Source organism: Convolutriloba macropyga, chromosome 5 (genome assembly GCF_964194025.1).
Source record: "Convolutriloba macropyga chromosome 5, txConMacr16.3, whole genome shotgun sequence".
NCBI lineage: Eukaryota > Metazoa > Xenacoelomorpha > Acoela > Convolutidae > Convolutriloba > Convolutriloba macropyga.
Window position 1 is genome coordinate 42,186,451 of NC_134472.1, and position 6,822 is coordinate 42,193,272.

The following is a 6,822-nucleotide window of genomic DNA, read 5'->3' on the forward strand; positions in this document are numbered from 1 at the left end:
AGTTTTCAAAGCTAAATTCTGTTCTGTGCTATGAGATGGAAAACCCACGGTTGCCATGCGAAAAAATTGAGATCTATCTGTTTCCCCCAGTGTTTTTATGACCCCCCCCCCAGATACAATCATTTGTTGTCATATAGCACGCTACTGTGTAAAAATAATGTACGTGCGCCTGGGGGTCATAAAACATATTCCCACTAAGCTGGGGGGCCGAAACTGAATAGATCCAAAAATTGCCCTGCAACTCATCTATCCTTACCTATACTTGCAAAATCGGGATTCTCCGCATGCATTTCTCATTGAAATACAGGGAAAGCGTCAACCAGTCGAGATCTTGGCAGAATTCCAGGAAACGGTGCACTAGGAAGCGTAAGCCGCGCGTTAACAGAGGTTTTCTTTGTTTTGAAAGTTAGTTTTGTTTCACACTGTGACTACGTTGGTCTTTCTTTCCTGTCATAATTGTCTGCTTGATGCATGATTCTTAATTAACAGAGAAGTTTACATTTATCTGTCCATGATCTATATATGAAATAACTTTTTTGCTTTTGGTAGAAAATTCTACATTTTTTGGACGAGGTTGCCCGGGTCGAGGTTTTGTCAAAAAATAATGTAAGATTAGCGGTGAATAGCGGTAAAAAAACTTTTTTTTCACCGCAAAGCGCTCGTATCCTTTGGCGTTGAGTGCGGTGAAAGCGGCGAATTTTTGTAAGATTTGCGGTTATTAGCTGTGAAAAAACTTTTTTCGCAGCATTCACCGGTTTTATTGCAAAAAAGAAACTGCCGTACACGAGTTTGAACCACTTGCCACCCGCATGTCACCAACTTCTTATTCCACTGCACCATCTGTCACGTACTTCATTGATATTTCCTGTGAATTTAAGATAAGCGTTGAAATTAGCGGTGAATATTTGTAAGGTTTGCTGTTTTAGCGGTGAAAAACTTTTTTTAACTACTTCTGCTGGTAGCGATGAAAATCTATCTCACCGCATTCTGACGGTAGCGGTGGAAATTTTTTTCACCGCATTCTGCTGGTAGTGGTAAAAAACTTTTGTTCACCGCATTCTGCTGGTAGCGGTAAAAAAATTTTTTTCACCGCTTAACCGATGAAAATATACTTCACCGCTTAATATTATTTTCACCGCATTCAACGCATTAAGCACAAATCTTCCACTTTTTTAATCTCCAAAAATGAAAAATTAAAGTTATAACCACAACAAAAACGTTTGGTTAAGTATTTACATTTTCAAAATCACCTCGTAAATATATGAATAGTTTTGTCTTTATACTTCAGTAGAAAAAATTCCTAGGGCCTCTTACTTGTCTATAAATTCCTAAAGCAGTTAATGCAGTTTGACCAATTCGCAGCTTAGTTCTTCCTTAAATTTATTTTTAGTTTTTTCCGGATTTTACTTGGTTATTTATTCCACTTCCTAGAAAATTTTCTGATCAGTGACCTGTCACTCCAATTGGATTGGCACTGATTCTTTGGAAAAAATTGGAAAGTTCTGGAGTTTTTGGTCACTTCGTACTTTTCAAAAATCCTGATTGAGAAGTTTTTGGTTTCTCGACTACTCTCTTTGTATTGTGAGAGGAGGTCAAAAAATTTAAGAAGAAAAGCTCTGCTAACTTTGTAATGAAAAGCTCTGCTGGTAAAATGTTGTCTTTCATTGATAGAACTCTTGCACTGTCAAATTTTTTGCGCAGGTGGCAAACCATTCTTCCCCAGTTTATTTGTCTATTAACTCTTTGAAGTGACATAACCGACAACGATTGGAAAAAAAATGCACTAAAATTGAGATGGGACAAAACAAGTGATTTAAAAAGCCCGATTCTTGCTTTTAATGGTAGAAGATGTCTTACTAAGTAAGTGACCTAATAGCATTTGCCATTTTTGCTAACGTTTTGTTTAGCTGTATGTCAAAATTTAGATTGTTATCAATCATTGTGCCTAAATAAGACAACTTGTTTTCCGTTCTATGAAAATTCCATTATGATGCAATTGTTCAATTTTTGGTTCATCACATTTTGAAAAAACCACAATTTCTGTTTTACTCAAATTCACCGCAAATCTTACATCTTTTAGCTATTTTTAGCGGTGATACCTCGACCCGGGTGAGATGATGCGGGTTAATGTGATTTTCACAGGTTGTATTTGGCACTTGGACTTTTCGTTGGGAATAGTTTAGACCCGTAACAATTGTGGTCAACCTGGAAATGGGTATTCGAAGCTGTCCACAACTTGAACGAAGAGTGAAAATGCCGTCATAGCGATAACATCATACTCCCCCAAGTATTTCATGGTTCTGTTACCCATATTGAAATGCGCAGCTAACGCTATTCATTCATATTTTTTAAACATATCCGACTGACGAGGGGCAACACTTTTAAGATGAAGGAATGCCCTTCACAGCATGACATTTTCTCCTCAAAACAATTTTGATGAATCAAATTCTGAGGCTGTTTAGTCGTAGGGCTCTGAGAGAACTTAATGCCCTCCGGACGCAACCTGTTTATCCCCCTTTTTGACTAAGGACAAAATGCGTCAGACGAAAAATTGGTCCAGCGATAAATTGCACAAAAAATCAAAAGGACCAGTATAATTGCTACAAACTTTGTTTTACATATATGGCTCGTTTTCTGGTAAGTAAGTTTCCATTAGTTTTTTCCTTTTTATGGAGAAGCTGATATTTTATGGGTAACTTTTATGGTCCGTTTTATGGTAAACAAGATACCATATATGGTCAGTTTAATGGGGAGTAAGATACCATATATGATCCGTTTTATGGTTAGTAATATACCATATATAGTACGTAATATGGTAGGTAAGTAAACATATATGGGAATTTTTATGGTAAAACACAGAAGCATATGTCGTGTGCAAATTCCCTTCAGTGCTGTTAAAAACTGACTTTTCGAGTTTCCGGTATAATTGTTTTATGGTTTCCCTCCTTCTTGGCTCAACTCCAGCTCAACATTAGTTTTGGTTGTTTTGTGAAGTTTTCAAAGCTAAATTCTGTTCTGTGCTATGAGATGGAAAACCCACGGTTGCCATGCGAAAAAATTGAGATCTATCTGTTTCCCCCAGTGTTTCTATGACCCCCCCCCCCCCCCAGATACAATCATTTGTTGTCATATAGCACGCTACTGTGTAAAAATAATGTACGTGCGCCTGGGGGTCATAAAACATATTCCCACTAAGCTGGGGGGGCCGAAACTGAATAGATCCAAAAATTGCCCTGCAACTCATCTATCCTTACCTATACTTGCAAAATCGGGATTCTCCGCATGCATTTCTCATTGAAATACAGGGAAAGCGTCAACCAGTCGAGATCTTGGCAGAATTCCAGGAAACGGTGCACTAGGAAGCGTAAGCCGCGCGTTAACAGAGGTTTTCTTTGTTTTGAAAGTTAGTTTTGTTTCACACTGTGACTACGTTGGTCTTTCTTTCCTGTCATAATTGTCTGCTTAGTTTCTCATATTCTCGCGTGGTATAAAAATGGTGACCAGATTGTGCCAGAAGCATACTGAACGCCAAAAGTAAGTTAACGCCTGATAACTTCAAGAATTAAAATTCAATTTTTGACGCGATCTTACACGCACCTGAAAATAAATTTCTAGAACAATTGTTCACCCTTGATCACCTCCATTAATGCTCTCACCTAACTAAGAAGTTGATATAGCACAATATGGTAACCTAAAAAACTCAAAAATCTCATACAAAAAAAACTGTTTCAAAATGTGATATGATTTTGAGTTGGTTTCACTGTGATTGAGTTTGAATTTGGGTTAATTATTAAAAAGAAAAATGATGTGGATGAATACCAATTTTGAACGAACTTTCTTTTACAGCTAAAGAATGATGGATTTCCCCAACTTTACGTTAAGGTTTTTGGTCAATTACCATTACGTGTAATCTCAATTTTTTAGGCAGCTGAGACCACTAGTGTAGGGGATCAATGGTGCAAACAATCTTTGCGAAATTTGATTAAAATGTCAATTAACACTGAGTCAAAATTTGAATTTTACTTCGCAAAGCTATAGAATGTAACTAACTTTTGTTCAGTATACAAACTGGTTATCTCTTAGTTACGTAATGGCAGTTGATTAATGCTACCAACCAGGGCATCGTGTAACGGCATCTATTTTATTGATTCATTTTAAAAACCTGAAACAATAAGTGGATCTTTTCCGTGTGTGCTCATACAGTACGTTATTCAACCCTCGTTGCATCCCACGTGTCATTACATTGTAAATCACTACGTAAAACATGGAATGTATGTGCGTCGGAGGGGGGTCCAAATAATATGCGCCAACTAGGCTAGGGGGCACAAACGGAAAAGAACCCAATTGTATATGTTAGATAAAAATATTAGTCGCCCGAGGGACTTAGTTACCTCACACGAGGGCGCTTGCGCCTGAGTGCCGGGTCCGGGACCCGAGAAAAACTATGAATATTACCACACGGTTGTTATCACCACCGAGAAGTTATCAAACTCCGAGGCGAAGCCGAGGTGTTATGATAACTTCGAGGGCGATAACAAACGTGTGGTAGTTTTTTTTTAATCAACATCTGTTGCGATCATGTTTGTTTTTTTTAGACCGCAAGTTTATCAAACTGTTTCCATCATTAGACTACGAGCTTATCACCACTCTTTTATTGCAATTGTTTACTTAGTAAGAGTGACGATAAAAGAGTGTGATAAACTTGTAGTCTAATGCTGAAATGTTTTTCCAGTCTCGACCGGGCATTAAAATTTATTACATTGGCAGTTTATTTAACTTCTATTATCACAATAGGTGTTGATTAAAGAGATTGTTCTATTGTACTTACAGAACTAAATGGTACAAAAGTGTTCATTTTCTTTTGAAATTTAAGCCAGAGTACAATTTAAGCCAGAGAAATTTAAAAGTACAATTCAGCAGATTAGTGAAAAAAATTTTTTCTTAAAAATACACAGGGTTGATATAAACCAAACGTCTCCGTCTCCAATAGCGAGGCACCCAATTATTTATACCGGGTTGATTCAAGTGTGAAAAATTAGATTTCTAACCCAGTCTAGTTTGTTTGCCTAAATTTAGTGTCCTAAATTAGGAAACTAATTTTCAGGCAAAATATTAGACTTGTACTTCTCTAAGTCTTAGCTCAATCTTTCAAATTGAGCTCTCTGCCTTGAAGCTTTACTGACCGTTGAAAATTAACCCGGTGGTCTGTAAGCCCATTTTTTAGGTTTACTCAGTACGTGTGAAGCTCACAAAGGCAAACGTAAGGAACATGCCACGATAGTAGTATAGTTAGAGCAACGGAGCAAATCTTGAGAAAGTGGTGGTAGGTTGAAAGTACTATCACTGTTTTAATAAGCGTAATTCTGCTGGCACAAAACGAACATATTACGAAGTAGTAGTTAGCATATTACATTGCCAATGTGGACTTATTGAGATTATGTACTCATTTTGTCACTTTTTTTCACGATCATCTTTTGAGATTAGGAACATAAGAGCGTGCGAAAAATGAGAGTTTGCGAATTTAGTTCAAATTTACTTCAAATTTGGATATATGCGACATTAGGTTTTACGATGAGTGCTTTTGGGGCTACCGTGAACAATTCAAACAAAATTAAGGCAGACTCGATATGGGCTCCTTTTACAGCCTTAAGGTATACAGAGCTAGGGCTACTTATTTCTGCGCGCGAAGTAGGCTTACCTATATCTCTAAGACTAACCGACTCAGTAAAACACTGAAGATATACTTCAATTATAACGGTGGTAAAAAATAACAGCACCGGAGTCCGCAGTATACACATGGTGTATCTAGCTGATAGAGTGAATATAGTTAGTAGAGTTCTCTCTATATAAAAGAGAATAGTGTCTTCTCAGTCTCTGATTGGATGGAGGTCGTCGTCTGGAATCCTTGTCAGTGAAGTAGTGACTAGTTTCGACAGTGAGGGTTTCGTCTTGATTGTAGAACCATTGAGGGTCCCAGTTACAGGCTATGCTGGCCAGTAACGTCAGTCCTGTTAGAGTATTCCCAACTGCTCTCACTGTCATGTAGTGAGGATTTGTTCCCAGTTGGAGGATCTCTTGTAGTCGATAGTCTCTGTCCAAGTCTCTGTCCAAGGTTTGTACAAGGGGATTTCTGTTTATCTCCATCTGGTACAAAGTTTGAAACAGTCGGATTTATCAGCTTACCTTCTGTTTGAAATCCATCATTTAGCTACTGTGTGAGCTACTTTTTCTATTAAATTTTCTAGTGAAATTAAATGCCTTCTTTAGTAAGTCCCGACCGGGAGGAAGAAGAAAAGGACCGATCCTAATCTTCAGTTGTGGCAAAGAAGAAAAGATAGAAATCATAAGGAATGAAGAAAAAATAAGTATGAAGGAATGAAGAAAATAGTTACTAGTGAATTTTTTGTTAAGATCAGTTTTGAGTTTTTCGTCTTGAGTTTTTCGGGTCTGTGAGCCCAGAGTGGCTTGCAGGCCTGTGGCTTACGTCCGATATGCGAACTCGAAATCCGGAGCTCGATTGTCTGAATCGCAGAAGAATGCTAAAAATCCCGGATCACACGCCAGACAAGCCGCGAGGGCACGGGGGTATAGGTCAACGTTGCAGCGGGGTTGCAACGCAAAGACGTGATTGAAGATCTGCGTCTCTTCATGGGAGGGTTTGTGATTGTCCAGTTTATCCGCCATCCAGTCCCTGTAGAGAAGGTTGAAAGTGTGGCCATAGGTACACATCGTGGCGCCTCCTTCTACACATTGCAGGTACTCGATTGGGACGAGGATGGGGCGGTCAGTCTTCGCGTACAGTGGAGAGAACATAAAGTAAGT

General features: G+C 38.4%; 1 long non-coding RNA gene across 2 annotated transcripts; it reads right to left on the minus strand.

Moving 5' to 3' along the window:
* Positions 1-2,194: 2,194 nt before the first annotated feature.
* Positions 2,195-4,195, minus strand: LOC142340018 (uncharacterized). Of its 2 annotated transcripts, none has more exons than XR_012759043.1 (3): positions 4,070-4,195; positions 3,382-3,521; positions 2,195-2,300 (listed from the first exon to the last, which is right to left on the minus strand). It is a non-coding gene; the product is annotated as an uncharacterized LOC142340018 (long non-coding RNA). The 2 variants fall into 2 exon arrangements; XR_012759044.1 differs by having other exon boundaries at positions 4,051-4,102.
* Between the last annotated feature and the right edge of the window lie 2,627 nt (positions 4,196-6,822).